Here is an 18629-nt window from a genome sequence, read left to right as displayed (position 1 = left end):
CTACCCCTTACCCTTACCCTTTGTTTTTCTTTTGTGTTTATCCTTCTCTTTCTTTGGTTTCATAAAACAAAAAATCTACATTCTGAGTTATGTATGGCTCTACATCTTACTCTTCCCTTTTCTTCTTTCTGATTTGAAACCAATCTACTATCAAAGTTGACTGGCTCCATTCGTGATCATTTAATAGAGTCTTGGTTATGTATGATTCTACCCCTTACCCTTACCCTTTGTTTTTCTTTTGTGTTTATACTTCTCTTTCTTTGTTTTCATAAAATCAAAAATTACATTCTTAGTTATGTATGGCTCTACATCTTACTCTTCCATTTTCTTCTTTCTGATTTGAAACCAATCTACAATGTCATTAAAGACCTTTGGAGCTACCAATATGACTATCAAAGTTGACTGGCTCCATTCGTGATCATTTAATAGAGTCTTGGTTATGTATGATTCTACCCCTTACCCTTACCCTTTGTTTTTCTTTTGTGTTTATACTTCTCTTTCTTTGATTTCATAAAATAAGAAATCTACATTCTTAGTTATGTATGGCTCTACATCTTACTCTTGCCTTTTCTTCTTTCTGATTTGAAACCAATCTACAATCTCATTAAAGACCATTGGAGCTACCAATATGACTATCAAAGTTCACTGGCTCCATTCATGATCTTGTTGAAATCCAATACCATATCAGTGTTATATAATCAACACCACTATTGTTGAAATCCATTATCATATCATCAACATCACTATTGTTGAAATCCAATACCATATCAATATTATATAATCAACGCCACTATAGCCTTGATGACTTTGATGGGTAACCCAGTTGGTTGAAGTTGAAGTTTTGCTCACCTGGTCTCTAATTGGTTGAAGCCCCCACAAAGTCATTAGCCTCTGTAAATTCTTCTTGGATCCATCAAGATTCTTAGGTTGACTAGGGGTGGGACCCTTAGGTTGACTAGGGGTGTGCCCACCTCAGGTGTTCCTAGAAAAAAAAACAAAAAAATACCACCATATTAACTCAATAGTCCACTTGGGCTCCATAAAATTCTTTAGACCTCTATTTGGAGCATCTCTAATTAATATTTTCAACCACGTAAACAAATATGCACAACCACAAATCTAAATTAAATTTCAGCAAAAAAAAAGGATGTTATATATGAGGCTATTTTCAGGATTTTCTTTAGAGAGCATTTTATAGCTGGGGAGTTTCTATATATACTTTCCAAACCTCAAGAAACAATCGCAACATGGGTACTTGGATAAGCATAGAGATGCATTTATGCCCCAAAATCAAATTTAAAAAGCCATCCTTTGGATGAACACCATTTGAAAAGAATATAAGTTGCCGAAATGAAAAATTTAAAGTGGGTATTTCAAAATATACGTGGATTATATGCTCCAAATATCACATCCAGCTTGTTCAGGATAGCCCACCCAACAAATACCTGGGATCTTGTTATTATCCTTTGCAAAGGATATATCAAAAGGACCCCTAGACATGATCACAAGAATTACAGGTCCCTTGGATGCAGCGACAACTTGGGATATGAGTTGCTGTTGTTGGCTAGGTAACAACAAAGTCGTTCTGTCTAAACTTTCTTTCTCTAATGTTTCGTCTCCACCTACTATCAACACTGTTGCATCTGCATTTCCTGTTGTCTGGACCGCCCCACCTAACAAATTGTTTCCACTGCATAAAACGTTTGCACACCCAGCGGCGTAGAGAGTTTTAGTTTACGCTGAAAGGCCCTGGAGGGGGGTCGTGTACTTGCACGGAGTGTCTGCCAACAATAAAAAAATGGATTCTGTAATCCAGGGGATATTCGGTAAATACTAATATTGGCCCCAACGCAAATGTCACCGAAACAATGACCAGCAAACTATGTTGGTCATTGTTTCGGTGACATTTGCGTTGGGGCCAATAACAGCCAAGGAGTGGACTTTGTTAGCAGCCAATGGTAACAAACCATCGTTCTTTAACAGCACTATCCCTTGCCTCGCAGCCTCCAGCGCCAACTGCTGATGTTTGGTTGTGCACACATCCTTTGGTCCAAAGTTTCCATATGGTTGCTTGGCTGGATGCCCGTCGAACCAGCCGAGGCGCATCAGCACTGTGAATCTATTAACCAAAGCTACATCAACAACAAACTCTGGCAACTTCCCTGCTTTCACCGCTCCTTCTGTGTGCAGACCAAGAAAATACCCACAGTTCAGATCCAATCCTGCGATGTTCAGGCCAATTTAAGTGTAAATTTCAGTAAACAACAACCATAATCAAATGGCATTTTTGTTGGTGTACATGCACTTAGACTAGCTGTAGCCTAGCTGTGTTGGTGTACATGCACCTAGATTAGCTCCAGTTAACTTATTGCTTGCATGCATGTGGCACATGTACACATTAGCATAAGATAAAGCACACTTAGCTTTAGTTAGCTTTAGTTATTGCATGCACAACTAAGCTTAACTTAGTTGCTTTTGTGTATTTATTCTAAAACTCATATTGTAGAATCAATTCAACTTTCATTCTTTTCTCAATTCTTGCTCGCTTCCTTCCTTCTCTTGCAAGCTTGTTATTGTTTTGCAGATCTAGATCTATCTGTGTATCTCAAAAATCTTACATGGTATCAGAGCACAGGGATTTGTAATCAGTGCACAAGCAATTTTATTTGCAGGTTCAGAAGATTGAAGCAACAACAAAGAATGGAGTCTAAATTGGAGTTTCCACAATCGACAATTCTCACTCCATATAATTATTTCGAATGGAAGCCAAAGATTCAACTTCATCTCAGAAGTAGAGGCTTATTTCGAATAACTATGGAAATGGAAGTTGAACCAACATCGACAATGGAGAAATCAAGATATTTCAATCGCATGGACGAGGCCTTCGGCATCCTATGTTTATCTATTTCTCTGGAACTGCTATTTCATGTTGAATCATGTTCAACTCCAAATGAAGTATGGAAAAAATTGGAAGAATTGTTTGGAAAACAGGATGAAATGCTTAGAATGATAGACGATTTGATCGCAACCTATAGAAATCGTCGTGAAAGCTTTAGCTTAGAACCGGCCGTGTACGACGATGACGAGCCGCTGGACACAAATCTCAGGGAAAACGGCCGAACATTTAGTACTATTCACGATGAAGACGAGGGTATTAAAGATCAGGCGGAGCAGGAAATAGAGTTGGAAAACGATGCTAGTGGCAAAGGCGCAGGAGCGAGGGCAGCAGATTCTCGAGCAATAGCAAGAGAACGCGCGATGGGAACGGGCTCCAACGCGGCTAATCCACAAATGGTCACAGTTCGATGGAGCAGCAGCGCCCGCTAACAGCGAAGCGGCACCAAGCTCAGCTCCGTGGTTCCCTACACGATCGTTGCCACGCCTATTTACACTGCGATCTGTGATGCTTTCGTAGATGCAGCGAAAGCGAGGAACATCATGCATGTCGCCTTCGTAAAGCCATTTGGTGCTTGCTTTGATGCCAATACTGTGTTTTCCACGAGGGTTGGACCCTTGGTGCCCACAATCGGTCTTGTTTTGCAGAAAAATATTACTTGGAGCATTTTTGGAGCGAATTCCATGGTTCAGGTGAGCAACGGAGCGCTATGTCTTGGATTCGTTGACGGAGGTGCGGATCCCATCACTTCCATTGTCATCGGGACTCAGCAGATGCAGAATAATCTTATCCAGTTCGATCTTGCAGCCTCCCGACTGGGTTTCTCCTCAACGTTGCTCGGCTCGCAGACAACGTGTTCAAACTTCGATCGAGTTTCTGTTGAAGTTCCTGAAGATTCTGCCGGATTGTGCTCTTTCATGGGAGAAGAAATTAAGCAACTGACATTTAACGACAGCGGGTTTTGGAACGACGAAATTAAAGGCTTCACAGGGTACCCGGTCATCCGATTCAATCATCGCATGCAGTCTTCCGGAGGATGCCAGGGCACCTATAACAACCACCATCACAATCACACTGGTTGCACTCCCAACAAGATTTTAGATAAAAATCAGACCGTTTGTTCGTGGGACCGCCGGGTTCCGACTGCCTTCGGTTTCGACGTGGAACTGAGAGTGCCCATTTCACGCCTCCCAGAAACAATTATCGATATAAAGAAGCTCAGAGATCTAAATCCTCAAAGCATGTGTGAAATCTACGTGTCTTTTCGGTCTATTAAGAAATCTGATGCATATTTGGGACCAGCCGCGGATTTGCGACACCTGGAAGAAAACATGCTGAGTAGAAGTTTCGATTCCTGCGAGATCGACTCGGGGTGAAGGACACGACTGCCTAGCCATTGTCTTTTCTCTACTTTTGCATTATATTTTGAGGGGGGGTTTTCTTCCCACTGGGTTTTCCTTCTTTCCTCCTTTTTTATGCATTGTATATGGGTACCTAAAATGGCCGTGTTGCCGGGACTCATTCATTTTGCATCACACTCACCTAAGTTATGCTTAAGGGGGGGTGTTGGTGTACGTGCACTTAGACTAGCTGTAGACTAGCTGTGTTGGTGTACATGCACCTAGATTAGCTCCAGTTAACTTATTGATTGCATGCATGTGGCACATGTACACATTAGCATAAGATAAAGCACACTTAGCTTTAGTTAGCTTTAGTTATTGCATGCACAACTAAGCTTAACTTAGTTGCTTTTGTGTATTTATTCTAAAACTCATATTGTAGAATCAATTCAACTTTCATTCTTTTCTCAATTCTTGCTCGCTTCCTTCCTTCTCTTGCAAGCTTGTTATTGTTTTGCAGATCTAGATCTATCTGTGTATCTCAAAAATCTTACAATTTTCTATTAGATAAGATTCAATGTGGATTCATGCCTGGCTTTCGTGAAGAAAATATGGATTTCTAAGAGGCATGAACCATGATTTTGGTTAATGTAGAAGCTAAGGTTTCATATTTATTAAGAATAGAAAATTAGTTACAATGGGCACCTGGGTCGTTGCGGTAACAAATTTCTAACGCATTATTTTACTGTAACTAATTTCCAACGCATTTCCACATTAGTGTTTACTGTAACCAACTTTCAACGCAATGTCCTCCATGGCCTACAATGATCCAACGACAGAAATGTTTTTAATCGTCTTAACACATCTGATCAACAACATAAAATATGATATAGTGACACATAGGCGAGTTCTCTCCAGAGGGAAACACCCTACGACATAATTATTATTTTAAATAAAATTATAATTATTTAATTTTTATGATTTATTTTTGTTTTAGCAACTTGTATGTTTAATTTACCCATTCATTTAATTTATACAACTATACTTATTATACCATAGTATTACCCATTGAATTTCCCTGCTTATTAGTTTGTCTTACCAAAAAATTATGTGGCTTATCCACATTTTAACTTTGAGAATTCATTTTTTGTTATTTTATTATTATTATTTAAATTGATTTATTTGTAAGTTCATTAGTTGCGGTCGTTTAGTAACTCCCATTTCTATTAGTTACTAATTTTTTGTTTTTAGTTTTTTTTCTTTTTTTTTTCTTCATGAATTAAATATATATTTTTTCATATTTTCAATTTAAGATCACAAATTTTAAAGAGGAAAAACTAATTAAAAAACTTTTTCCAATAATTCTTTTTTCATTATATTACGTTTTTTTATCTTCTTTTTTTTTAATTGTTTTTTTAAGATACAATGATTCTTTTATTTTTTTTCTTCATACATACACACACACACACACACATATATTGAATTTTATTATTTTTTAATTTGACTTTTACATTTTTTTTTTTGTCTTTTTCTATTTTATTTTCTCTATTTTCAATTCCAATTACATTAATCATAGTTGTTGTTTTTTTTTTACACATAGCTTTTATAATTAATAACTATTATGATAATTAGTTACTAGTTTTTAAAATCTTGTCAACATTTCTTTCCTAATTTTATTAAGAAAGTTTTCTTACTGTGGTGGGTTGGTTGCAGGTGTTAAGGATAATTGTTCAAAACCAAAAACGGTTTCTTAAAGCTCGGGTGGAACTTCTTCTTGGGTTTCCTTTAGAGTATCAATCATCAACCTCCAATTTTAGTTATTCTGCTAAAAATAACAGAATTGTTAAATTTACCCGATATATGGCAAAACTTTAGATTTTCCACAGAATCAAAAGGAATTAAAACCTTGGTTCATAACCTCATCGTGTCCGCCATTCCAAACCTTTAGCACATTAAATCTCCGCCGTCGATCTCATTCCTCAATCCGACGGTTATCGCTTCACCTGCTCGCCAACTAGCTCAGACAATCTCCACCGCTAATCAATCCCGCTTGATCCAACGGCTGTCACGTAATCTCACGTGGAATCTTGCACGATGTATAACAAGCCGAGAGCACGCGAGAAAAGTGGTTTTCTCGTGCTATGTGTCGGCCGTTAAGGCTAATCGCGTGAATTTTCAAAATACCACTTACCACCTTGAGACTGCGCGAGATACAACTTACACCTACGAAGACCACTTTTCTATTCTGACTAACGCATGCGCTTGTTGGCACGCGATGACCATTAGATCTGTTGGATCTGTCGATCAGACAATTCAGATCTTTTCCTGGGTTTCTCACGAACTTATCAGGTTTTCCTTGTTCCGCCAAGATTTAGCACTTCCGCCAAGTTTCGTTCTTATCTATCATATTCAAGATATCGCTAACTAACTTTGTGATTTTGAATATATCTAGGTTATTTCAATGCACAGTGAATGAAGATTTAGATGCGATAACAAAAGATTATACAGAACTCTAATTCTAGAGGTTCAACCTGGAAATCAACAAAACTCAGAATTATTTCGAAGGAAATTAAAACCTTTGGGATTGACCATTCATGCATAGAATACACAGAGACACAAAGAGATTCCAAATTATACAATCTAATCCTCCACAGCCAAATCCCATTACACTAATTCAAAACTTACATAAATACCTATACATACAACAACTAGATCTTAAATCAATGGATCGAAACTGCCTAATCCTAGATAATAACTAATCTACATGATATTCTCTTCAAGAATCTCAAGTAAGCCTAAATACTTGAATTAATTACAAGATAATTCAAATCCTTGAATTCTAGCTCAAATCCTATCTAGAAAGCTTTGTAAAGTGACAACTAAAGGATCCCACTTCTTGCTTGTAAACTTTTTTTGTATTTTTTGAATAAAATTAGAAGTCTTTTGTCTTCAAGCCTCATGCTCCTGCATCACACTGTATAGTTACTAATTTTTAGGATAGGGTGAGCATTTTTTTCCTAACTTTGTCGAGTATTTTCAATTCCAATTACATTAATCATAGTTTTTTTTCTTGTTTACACATAACTTTTATAATTAATAACTATTATGATAATTAGTTCTTAGTTTTTAAAATCTTAGAATTTTTTTCCTAATTTATTTAAGAAAATTTTCCTGATGTATAATTACTAATTTTTAGGATCTCATGAGCATTTTTTCCGTAACTTTGTTGAATTTGTTGTATTTAGGCATATTTTTTTATAATTTATGTCTCCAAGTATGTCAAGAATTCAAGAAATTGATCTTATATATATATATATATATATATATATATATATATATATATATATCATACTGTATAGTTACTAATTTTTAGGATAGGGTGAGCATTTTTTTTCTAACTTTGTCGAGTATTTTCAATTCCAATTACATTAATCATAGTTTTTTTTCTTGTTTACACATAACTTTTATAATTAATAACTATTATGATAATTCATTCTTAGTTTTTAAAATCTTAGAATTTTTTTCCTAATTTATTTAAGAAAATTTTCCTGATGTATAGTTACTAATATTTAGGATCTCATGAGCATTTTTTTTGTAACTTTGTTGAATTTGTTGTATTTAGGCATATGTCAAGAATTCAAGAAATTGATCTTATATATATCTATATATATATAATCATTTCACACGTCTGTGATTAATGGCAGCAAGTCAAAACCAGGATTCCACTTCGAAGTTCCATATTAGGTATTGTCTATAAGTGAGACTTTTTGAAAAGTTTTACAGTGATCTAGGTGGATCTTCAGATACAGTGGCATGGGAAAAAACTCAAAATTCAAAGTGGTGGAAAGGTAATGAACTTGACATCAGATCGAAGTGCTCGTCGCTTTGATTCCAATGGTGTGAACGACATTCCAATCCGAGTCTGGATGAAGAAGATAGAGTCAGTTAAAGTTGGGTTGACTTTTGATGACTAGGCATGATTAATGAAGGCGCAATTTGGATTTTTTCTGGCAAATGGAATCCGGCCAACTCCGGCGAGATTCTGGGCAAAAGTGTTGCCTCGTTAAAAGGACGCCTTCGGTCCAAAACTAGATTTTCAAAAATGCGCGAGTTGTTTTTTTATAACAAAAAAATATTAAAAAAAAGGTGGCGGGCCACCAACCTCGCCACCCCATAAATAAACAACAAACAAAGGAGGGTTGGGACACGACCCCCAGCCATGAAACTAAACATAAATGCGGGAGGGACAGGCCATGACCCCAAGCTGCTCCCATGGAGCCACCAAAAAAAATGGACGTGGGTGGGCCGACCCTTGGGGTGCAGACCCAACCCAAACCAAAAAAAACATTGACCATAAATGGAGGAGGGCGCCATTGAAAATTTGCAAAGGTGGAGGTGGGTACAGTGGGCGGGCCCGACCCGACCAAAAATTTTAAATTAATTTTTTTTGTTGTAACGTATAAAAAGGGAGGAGGCAGGGTTCAACCTCTTGACCTCCTCCCTATTAACAGGATCTTTAACCAACACACCACAACAGAAACTTGGGAAAATATACCAACTTTTTATTATTTAAAACGCAGTTTTCAGTGCGCTCAGGCAAAGGAGGCAGTGCACACGGTTCGAGGTAGAATTTTGCAAGAGGGGCGAAATTTCACTTTGTCAGAAGTTGACAAATTTTATATGGTTTTAGCACTTCTCAACACCACGAACGCAATGGCGTTACCCATTTCTCCATCATAGTTTTTCATTTTTTGGCCATTTTTCATTATGGAGGTATAAGACTCCTTTCTGTAACTGATGTTTGTACTCTTCTTTTTCATGCCACTTAATGAATGAAAGCCTCCCCATTGATCAAGCAGGGCCCGAAGATGTAGTCTAAGAGGGACGAACTCCGTTATCAAGTATTGTTATCTTTTTTCATGCTTTATGAGTTTCTCCTCTTGTCTCATGTGCACATTAAGTTTTCTTTGTTAAGCTACAATTTATGCATGTAATTCTTTAACACATCTATAAGCAAAAGATTTTGGATCAAGTGGTATCAAAGTAGGTCTTTTTTTAGATGTGAATTGCATGTTTGGATGCTAACAAGAAACAGGCTCCGAAGAGGCGAAGGGAAGCTAAAGTATTTCGATCCCGAAGCGGGGCATGCACATCGAAGGAGAAACATGGTAGATGAAGAAGCTCGTCATGAAAATGAGCGTAAGTTCCGCAAAACCTTCTATACGATGGCAGAGAATGTTTGTCAGTTACTTTCAAGGTTGAAGAAAGTAGAAGAGAGAAATCCAGAAGAACAAGGTTTGGTGCATGGAAATGGTGGAGAAGAACCCCCTCCTCCTTCCACGAGTGAAAGTTCTTCTTCCTCTCATCACCATAATTGTAGAAATTCAAGGGATGCATCTAAGAAACTTTCTTTAAATTAGATGTCAAATTTGATCTTCCCATGTTTAATGGTGAAAGTAATGCAGAAAAGCTTAATAACTGGATTAGACAAATTGAAATCTACTGCAGGATTCAGCAGATCGATGAGGACGAGGCAAAGATTCAACTGGCCTCTCTTCGGCTGAGTAGCACCGCTCTCGTTTGGTGGGAGAGAAAATTGTGAAGTAGTAAGAGTGTGGGTAATATTCTTTCCTCATGGCCTAGTTTCATTTCTGCATTAAAGGAACAATTATATCCCTTGGGTTATAAACAAAAAGCCTTAATGGATTGGCAATACTTAAGGCAAGGCAGAGGTTAGGATGTTCAAAGCTTTACAGAGGAATTTAGAAAACAGACACTTAATTTGGGCATTGCACTTGACTCACCTGAAGTAGTAACTAAGTATATTGGATCATTACATAGTTACCTTAGACATTCATTATTATTGTTTGAACCAACTACTATTGACTCCGCCAGTGTGAAGGCAATTCATCTTGAGAATAGGGGAAAAATGAAAGAGATGATCATTTCAAGAAACCACCTTTTAAACCTCCAAATGGAAAACCCAAAGTGAAAGGAAAAGGAAAGGAGAAGATGACGACATCAACCAAGAAATATGAAGGAGAAAGACCTTATTGCAATCACTGCAAAAAGGAAGGTCATGACGACAATCATTGTTGGAAACAGTACCCGAAAAAGATACCAAAGAAGTATGGAGGAAAAGGCAAGCAAAAGACAGTGGCAACTGTGCAGCAAGACCTTGGATCCAATTCTAGAGATGAAGCATTGATCACAGCAGCAGGAACAAAAGGTACTCTTACACCTCATGTTAATTTTGAATCACATGAAGGTACTAGTTCAATAGATGAGTCTCTTCCTAATGAACGAAAGAGAATTGAGCTATTTCATATTAGAGTGATCATAAATCATACAAAAGTGGAAACTCTATTTGATACCGGATCCCAAGCAAACTTAATTTCAGAGTCCTTGGTAAAGAAGCTAGGCTTGTAAACTACACCACATCCAAAACCTTACCCACTTGGATGGATACATGATAAAGCAAAACTGAATGTAACTAAGCAATGTAAGGTTAAATTTGTGATCGCTTTTAAGTTAGTGGATGAGGTAAACTTGATGTGATACCATTGGATATCTGTGGCATGGTGTTAGGGAGTCCATAACTATATGATAGAAAGGCAATCTTATTTCGTCATGAAAACAAATACCAAATCACAAAAGATAGGGTAGAATATATTGTAAGGGATCATGAAACTAAAATCAACGCCAACCTTGTAAGTGCAAGACAAATGAAGAGGTTGGTGAATTCTAGTAAGGGTTGCATGCTTATGATTGTAAGGGGAAAAGATGCAAAATTGTTCGATGCTTTCCAGGGTTGTGATCATGTGCATCAAAAGGAATTATGTGAATTAATTTATAAATATGATGAGATGTTTCAGGAACCAAAGGGATTACCTCCAAAGAGGGAAATCCAACATGAGATCCATTTGCAGCATGACACTCCTTTAACGAATATTGGCATGTACAGGATGTCGACCATTGAGATAGAGGAGATCAAAAAGCAGGTGTAGGAATTATTGAACCAAGGGGTCATCAGACCAAGCACTTCTCCATGCGGCTCATCGATTGTCTTAGTGCCGAAGAAAGATGGCAGATGGAGGATGTGCGTGGATTATCAAACACTAAACAAAATCACGGTGAAAAATCGTTACCCTCTTCCCTGCATTGATGACTTATTAGATCAGTTAAAGAATTCTTTCTATTTCACCAAATTGGACTTGCGTAGTGGTTATCACCAAGTCCGAATCGCAGAACAAGATGCGTGGAAAACCGCCTTCAAGACCAAACAGGAGTTGTTCGAATGGATGGTGATGCCATTCGGACTTTGCAATGCTCCAGCCACTTTCATGAGGGTCATGAATGATCTATTTAGGCCTTTCATTGATGAATTTGTTCTTGTATATCTATATGATATCCTTGTCTTTGGTAAAAGTTAGAATGAACATGTATGTCATGTGAAGAAAGTGTTTGATGTATTGAAAAACGAAAAACTCTATGTAAAATTGTCTAAGTGTGAGTTTGGGAAAACCTCTTTGGTTTACTTAGGTCATATTGTTGGTCATGGTCAATTAAAAATTGATCCTTCTAAAGTTGAAGCAATTGTAAATTGGCCTAAACCTATTAGTGTAACCGAGGTTCGCAACGTTTTCGGTGCAGTACAGTATTGGAGGATATTTATTGCCAATTTATCTATTATTGCAGCACTTTTACACGCATTGACAAGTGTAAAACAAGTCTTTCAATGGGGAGGAAAGCAACAGAAGTCCTTCGAAACATTGAAAGAAAAGATCAACACCGCACCAGTCTTGGCCTTACCAGATCTCCAACAACCATTCGAGATCGAGACAGACGCCAGCGGATATGCCATGGGAGCTGTACTGATGCAGCAAAAGAAGCCGATATGTTACCATTCAGAGAAGTTCTCTCAGGCTGTGATAAACTATCCCACTTATGACAAGGAATTATATGCCTTGGTCCAGAGTGTGAAAAAGTGGAAACATTACCTGATCGGCAAGGAGACCATCATCCACACGGATCATCAGCGCTTGCAGTATCTTTAGTCACAAACCAAGTTGCAACAATCTCGTCACTTCAGGTGGATGGGTTTTCTGCAACAATTTCATTTGGTAATAAAGTATAAGAAGGGCACTAGCAACAAAGTGCTCGATATGCTATCTCACCGTCCTATTTCTGCTTCTGTTATTTTTCATAATGCTTTGTTATCTTTTGAAAGTTATGTTGAACAATATGCTAACGATGATGGCTTTAAGGAGACTTATGCAAAACTAACCCATGGTTCACAGGTGGACAACTATCACTTGCAGGGGAAATTGTTGTATCACCTTGGCAAGTTATGCATACCCACCGGAGAAACGGTACATGTAATCCGGGAGGCCCACACCTCCCTTGCATCTGGTCATTTTGGTATTCAAAAAACATTGTGTCATGTACAAAGATTTTGTTTTTGGCCTCATATGAAGAACATTGTGACTCGCTATGTAAAGGGTTGTGTGATGTGTTCTGTTTCAAAGCCTTCTAATAGAAAACTCGGGCTCTACACACCACTCCCTATTTCGAGTCGTCCATGGGAAAGTGTGTCGATGGATTTTGTAGGAGGTTTGCCTTTGTCTAGAAAAAGTCACGACTATTTGTATGTTATCGTTGACCGTTTTAGTAAGATGTGTATTTTAATGCCTTGTAAAAAACAGATCACTGCAAAGCAGACTGCTCATCTTTTCTTTCAGCATGTTTGGGTCCATTTTGGGTTGCCCACATCGATTATGTTAGATCAGGACTCTCGCTTTCTGGGAGAGTTTTGGACCAACTTGTGGAAGATGATGGACACCAAGTTGAAAAGAAGCACGACATTCCATCCTCAGACTGACGGACAGATAGAGGTTGTCAATTGCACCGTGGTACACTTGTTGCGAGGCTATTGTGGAAAACATCCTAAGTTGATGGATGAGCATCTTACATATGTGCAACATTCCTACAACTGAGCAGTGCACTCATCTATGCATCATTCACCATTTGAGACATGTTTTGGCTACCTGCCAAAAGACCCTTTTGATATGGTTTTTGGAAGGGAAGATGACTCCAGTGGACGTGATGACAGGGACAAAGTGCAACAGTTCATTCAGCGGATCCAGTTGATTCACCAAGCAGTATAGGAGCAGTTGGAGAAAAGTCAAGCCCGTTACAAGGCTTGACATGACAAACACTGAGTCGACCATCAATTTCAAGTGGGCGACAAAGTGTGGTTCCATATCAGCAAGGACATGATGAAGGGAGAAGGGAAGAAGTTGTGACCAATCCGGTATGGCCCATTCACCATTTTGGAGAAGATTGGAAACAATGCCTTTCATCTCGATTTGCCGAAATATATGAAGATGTACTTCGTAGTGAATGTGGAGAACTTAAAGCTGTATGAGCCACCATTGATTATGGACACCGAGGAGGTGGGCACAATTCCTACAGTTGATGATTTTGCACCAGAGTATCTCGATGAGTTACTTGAAGACATCATCCTTGACAGAAGAACCAAGACTTCACGACGGGGAGATGTGGAATACCTTCGAGTTGGTTTCAAAGGGATGCACCCTAGCAAGGCAAAATCGCTGGAGAAGGAAAGAGTGAGGGAATAATTTCCTCACTTGCCAAATGACTGATAAAGCTTTTGGCGGTCCAAAATCTCCTCAATGGGGAGGATTGATCTAGGTGGATCTTCAGACACAGTGGCATGGGAAAAAGCTCAAAATTCAATGTGGTGGAAAGGCGATGAACTTATCAGATCAAAGTGCTCATCGCCCTAATTCCAATGGTGTGAACGACACTCCAATCCGAGTCCAGATGAAGAATATAGAGTCAGCCAAATTTGGGTTGACTTTTGATGACTATGCGGGATTAATGAAGGTGCAATTTGGACTTTTTCCGGCGAACGGAATCTGGCCAACTTTGGCAAAATTCCGGGAAAAATTGTTGCCTCGTTAAAAGGACTCCTTTAGTCCAAAACTAGATTTTCAAAGATGCGTGGGTTGTTTTTTTATAACAAAAAATTATTAAAAAAAGGGTGGCGGGCCACCAACCCCGCCACCCCAAAATAAACAACAAACAAAGGAGGGGCGAGCCATGACCCCTGGCCCCTCCCCCGGCCACGAAACCCAACATAAATGTGGGAGGGAGAAGCCATGACCCCGGCCCCTCTGCTGCTCCCACGAAGCCACAAAAAAAAATGGACATGGGTGGGCTGGCCCTTGGGGCGCAGATCCAACCCAAACCAACAAAAACATTAATCATAAATGGAGGAGGGCGCCATTGAAAATTTGCAAAGGCGGAGGTGGGTATGGTGGGCAGGCCACCCAAGGCGGGCCCGACCCAACTGAATATTTTAAATTAAGTTTTTGTTGTTGTTGTAATGTATAAAAAATGAGGAGGTGGGGTTTGACCTCCCAACCTCCTCCCTATTAACTAGATATTTAACCAACACACCACAACGTAAACTTAGGAAAATCTGCCAGCATTTTTTTATTTAAAACACAATTTTTAGTGCGCTCAGGTAGAGGAGGCATTGCCCGCGGTTTGAGGCAGAATTTTGCAGGAGGGGTGAAATTTCACTTTGTTAGAATTTGACATATTTTATACAGTTTCAGCACTTCTCGACGCTACGAACGTAATGGCGCTGTCCGTTTCTCCATCAGAGTTTTGAATTTTTCGGCCATTTTTAAGTATGGAGGTATAAGACTCCTTTTTGTAACTGATGCTTGTACTCTTCTTTTTCATGCCACTTAAAGAATGAAGGCCTCCCCATTGATCGAGCAGGGCCCGAAGACGTAGTCCAAGAGGGAGGAACTCCGTTATCATGTTTTGTTGTTTTATTTCATGCTTTATGCATTTCTCCTCTTGTCTCATGTGCACATTAAGTTTTCTCTGTTAAGCTACAATTTATGCATGTAATTCTTTAACATATCTATAAACAAAAGATTTTGGATCATACAATTTGTTTTCCGATCTAATTTGTTTAGAATCTTGCAGGGATTCATTGAAATCACAAGTTTGACGAGTGAACTCTTCATAATCGAAGTGTCCTAGAGTTTTTTGAGGGCATTGAATCCATATGTGTAGTCAAAAAGTAAAAAACCAGTTTAAAAACAAAAATCAAATAGACAAATATACAAATCTTCCATATTATGCTTCAAGTTGTTGGAGATTGCTCGACATTTATTGGGAGATTAACCTTCAATTTATCATATGTTTCATTTGGTTTGTTACTGTTGTCTTCTCTTCTTTCCTTAAATCAAACATATAAGATTTTGTTAAAGTGATTTAATCTAGCGCAACTTTATTCCTGGTTTTATCAAAGTGACTGTCAAACTCATCCATTTTAATACTAAATCACAAATCATAGACAAAAGTATAATATTTAGAAAATATTTGAAAATGGCTAATGATATATTTTTATTTATTTTAATAATTTTTTTAATGTTTTTGTTTTTTGTTTTCACAATAAGAATTTTTTTAGGAACAAAGTATTATGATTAAAAACTAAGTGTTTTGATATTCATCTATAGTTACTAGTGATCTAATTTATATAAGTGTGCTAATCATAATTTAGTTGTTAAATTGATAGTAACATAATTGTTATTACAAATTATTCATAAATATTAATTAATTTGTCTTTACGATTTAATTTAAAAATTAACTTAACACTAAATCGCCAATTATAGATTATCATCTCTATTTTGCTTTGCAAAAAGAAAGAAGTCATATTTAAAACGGGACACCATTTGAGAAATAACATTAAAAATTTTGTTCCACATTCCCATGCATTCACTGCAATTCAACTCTATATCAATCATGTACGATTCCCATGAACTTTGTAGAACTTTGTAGGAAACAATTGTTTGTGCAAAACAAGTTTCTTGGAAATGACATCTCATTGAGTTGAAACTAAGTTTCTCCATATCAATTTGAACTAAACACTACCAAAGAAATAAAGTTATGAAGCTTCATTACAACCAATGAGGTAAGATGCTCACCAATCTTGTAGAGGTAGTGTTTGAATCGTGTTTTTAATGGTGGAAATAGATTCAACACCCTCAAAAACATCTAAAGTACTTAAAATTATGAATTTAGATAGCTTTTATTTGGATTTACAAAAATCCCTACCGGATTTTTTTAAAATATGACTTGAATTTCCATAACTTTCACAAAAGACTAAGGTTTTTTTTTTAAAGTAGAGTTATATTTTATTTATTTATAAAAAACACCAACAAAAAAATTATATTAAGAGTTGTTTAATTATTTATTTATATTAGGAGTTGTCAATTATTTTGTTTAAGAGTTTAGTGTTAGAATTTAGTGAAATAATTTTATTATACCGTGTTTACAGATTAAACTTGTCATTACAACAAATTTAGGCAGAATTTCAAGCAAATTTGGAAAAATGAAAAAGCGCTTTATGTTATGATGTACGGTTAATTCTCTGGGCGGTGTATTCCTGTAGCTAATTTTCTGTGGAGTAGTGTTTAACGCGACTTTTTGAAAGCTTTTCCGTCGATTTTTTCCGGTGAAAATCGGGCGGTAATTTATTGGAATCCAAGTTTGATAGCTAATTTCTGCACAATGAAAGCGTCCCAGGGGTTTTTCAGGGTGCTGAATCCGAATATGCAGTTAAAAAACCATTTTAACTGCAACAAATCATGATTTCATCTCAATTTCTTCCGCCGGATTCCGTCACCGGAATCTCAAAAAGTCGCATTATAGACAACTCCATTTTCTGTGCGGTGGATTCCCGTAGTTAATTTTCTGGGCGGTGGATTCCCGCAATTCAACGTATTCTCAAGGTTGGGCTCCCCTGGACGCCCGAAGATCATAAACTCGTTACTTACATACAGGAGCACGACCATGGCAGCTGGAGGGCTCTGCGGCAGAAAGCTGGTGATTAGGAATTTATATTTAGTGCTGGAACTTGCAATAAATTCTCTGTATTTTTGTTTTTTTGGGTAGTTTTCATGGGGTGAGTTTTATGCAGGGTTGCTGAGATGCGGGAAGAGCTGCAAATTACGTTGGGCTAACTATCTAAGGTCAGATATCAAGCGGGGGAAGTTCACTGTGCAGGAAGAGCAGACTATTATTCAACTTCATGCGCTACTGGGAAACAGGTTAGTTGGCCTAACAAACAAAACAACGTTGAATGAATTAGTTATTTTGTATCTTGATTCTGTCACCTGTGCACTGAGAGCTGATCTTGATTATGATGTGACAGGTGGTTCGCCATTGCTACTCACCTTCCCAAGCGAACCGACAACGAAATCAAGAACTATTGGAATACCCACCTGAAGAAGCGCTTGCTGCAGATGGGAATCGACCCCATGATGCACAAGCCCAAGTCCGAATCGATTATGGCACCTGGTGTTCAGTCGTCCAATGGGTCCTCGAATCTGACCCATATGACGCAGTGGGATAGCGTGCGCCTGGAAGCCGAATCGAGGCTGGCGCGCGAGTCCAAGCTCAGGGCCAGGGGCCTCTAGTCTGCCCAGTTGAGAAACGTTAATGCGAGCTCAGATTTATTCAACCGATTGCAGAGAGCCAGTCCAGGGTTCGAATCCGATAGAGAGGAATCAAAGATTACCGGGTTGAGCTCTGTTCTGGGTTTTGATTGTATGAAAATGACACAGGAATGGGACAAGTTCCAGGATTTGAGGTCGGGAACCAAGTTAGACCAGTGCAATTTGTCAGCCTTGGGAGGTTCACTGGGTAGTTATAGTCCACTGGAGAATGAGGACCGAGCTAGTAAGACGAGCTATTTGGGCCTTCTGCAACAAGCTATGTGCCATGCTGGAATATTTTATATTCTATGTCGGTTTAGACCTGAATGTCTGTGAAATCTCAACTCTCTTTGAATTGTTGGATTTCATAGAAACCATATAAATGGTTTTGTAATTAAATTGGATTGTTTGAAATTTACTGATTAATTTGGTTTTGTAATTATATGAAATAGCCTGAAATTTACTGATTAATGAATTATTGTCCAGAGAAACCCTGTTATTTTCCCTGTTATTATCACCTCAGGCTTTGGGTTTTTTGTTAGCATGGTGGGATGTATTATGTGATATATTAGTTTTGGAATCCAATGTGTGTTGCTTTAAAACCTTTTATGAAGCATTGGATTTCATTATTTGAAACTCAAGGACAAATATGAAGTCTTGTCTAGAGAAAAACCTGTTATTTCCCCTCGTTATCCTTTTAGGTCTCTTGTTAATCTGTGTATTATATATGTTGTCTTGAAATTTAACCATTTCATTTTACAATTACTTCAATGGTGCCCTATACATCTAACATCACTTTTTATAATTTTTTGAAAGTTGAAGAATTCAATTGGTTATTTGGCAGTGGCT

The 18629-nt window shown here is 37.9% G+C and overlaps 1 pseudogene across 1 annotated transcript; it reads left to right on the top strand.

The window, feature by feature from the left end:
* Positions 1-9401: 9401 nt before the first annotated feature.
* On the top strand, positions 9402-18269 carry LOC149145743 (transcription factor MYB93-like; annotated as a pseudogene). The gene is made up of 4 exons (XR_016265155.1): positions 9402-9531; positions 17035-17169; positions 17264-17393; positions 17498-18269. The product of XR_016265155.1 is annotated as a transcription factor MYB93-like (transcript).
* Positions 18270-18629: the final 360 nt, after the last annotated feature.

The sequence above is a fragment of the Pinus tabuliformis genome, chromosome X, assembly GCF_031772625.1.
Source record: "Pinus tabuliformis cultivar Carrire ecotype Pingquan chromosome X, CPIR1, whole genome shotgun sequence".
Classification (NCBI taxonomy): domain Eukaryota; kingdom Viridiplantae; phylum Streptophyta; class Pinopsida; order Pinales; family Pinaceae; genus Pinus; species Pinus tabuliformis.
The sequence above is the reverse complement of the archived record's forward strand: the minus strand, read 5'-3'. Positions and strand labels throughout refer to the sequence as shown.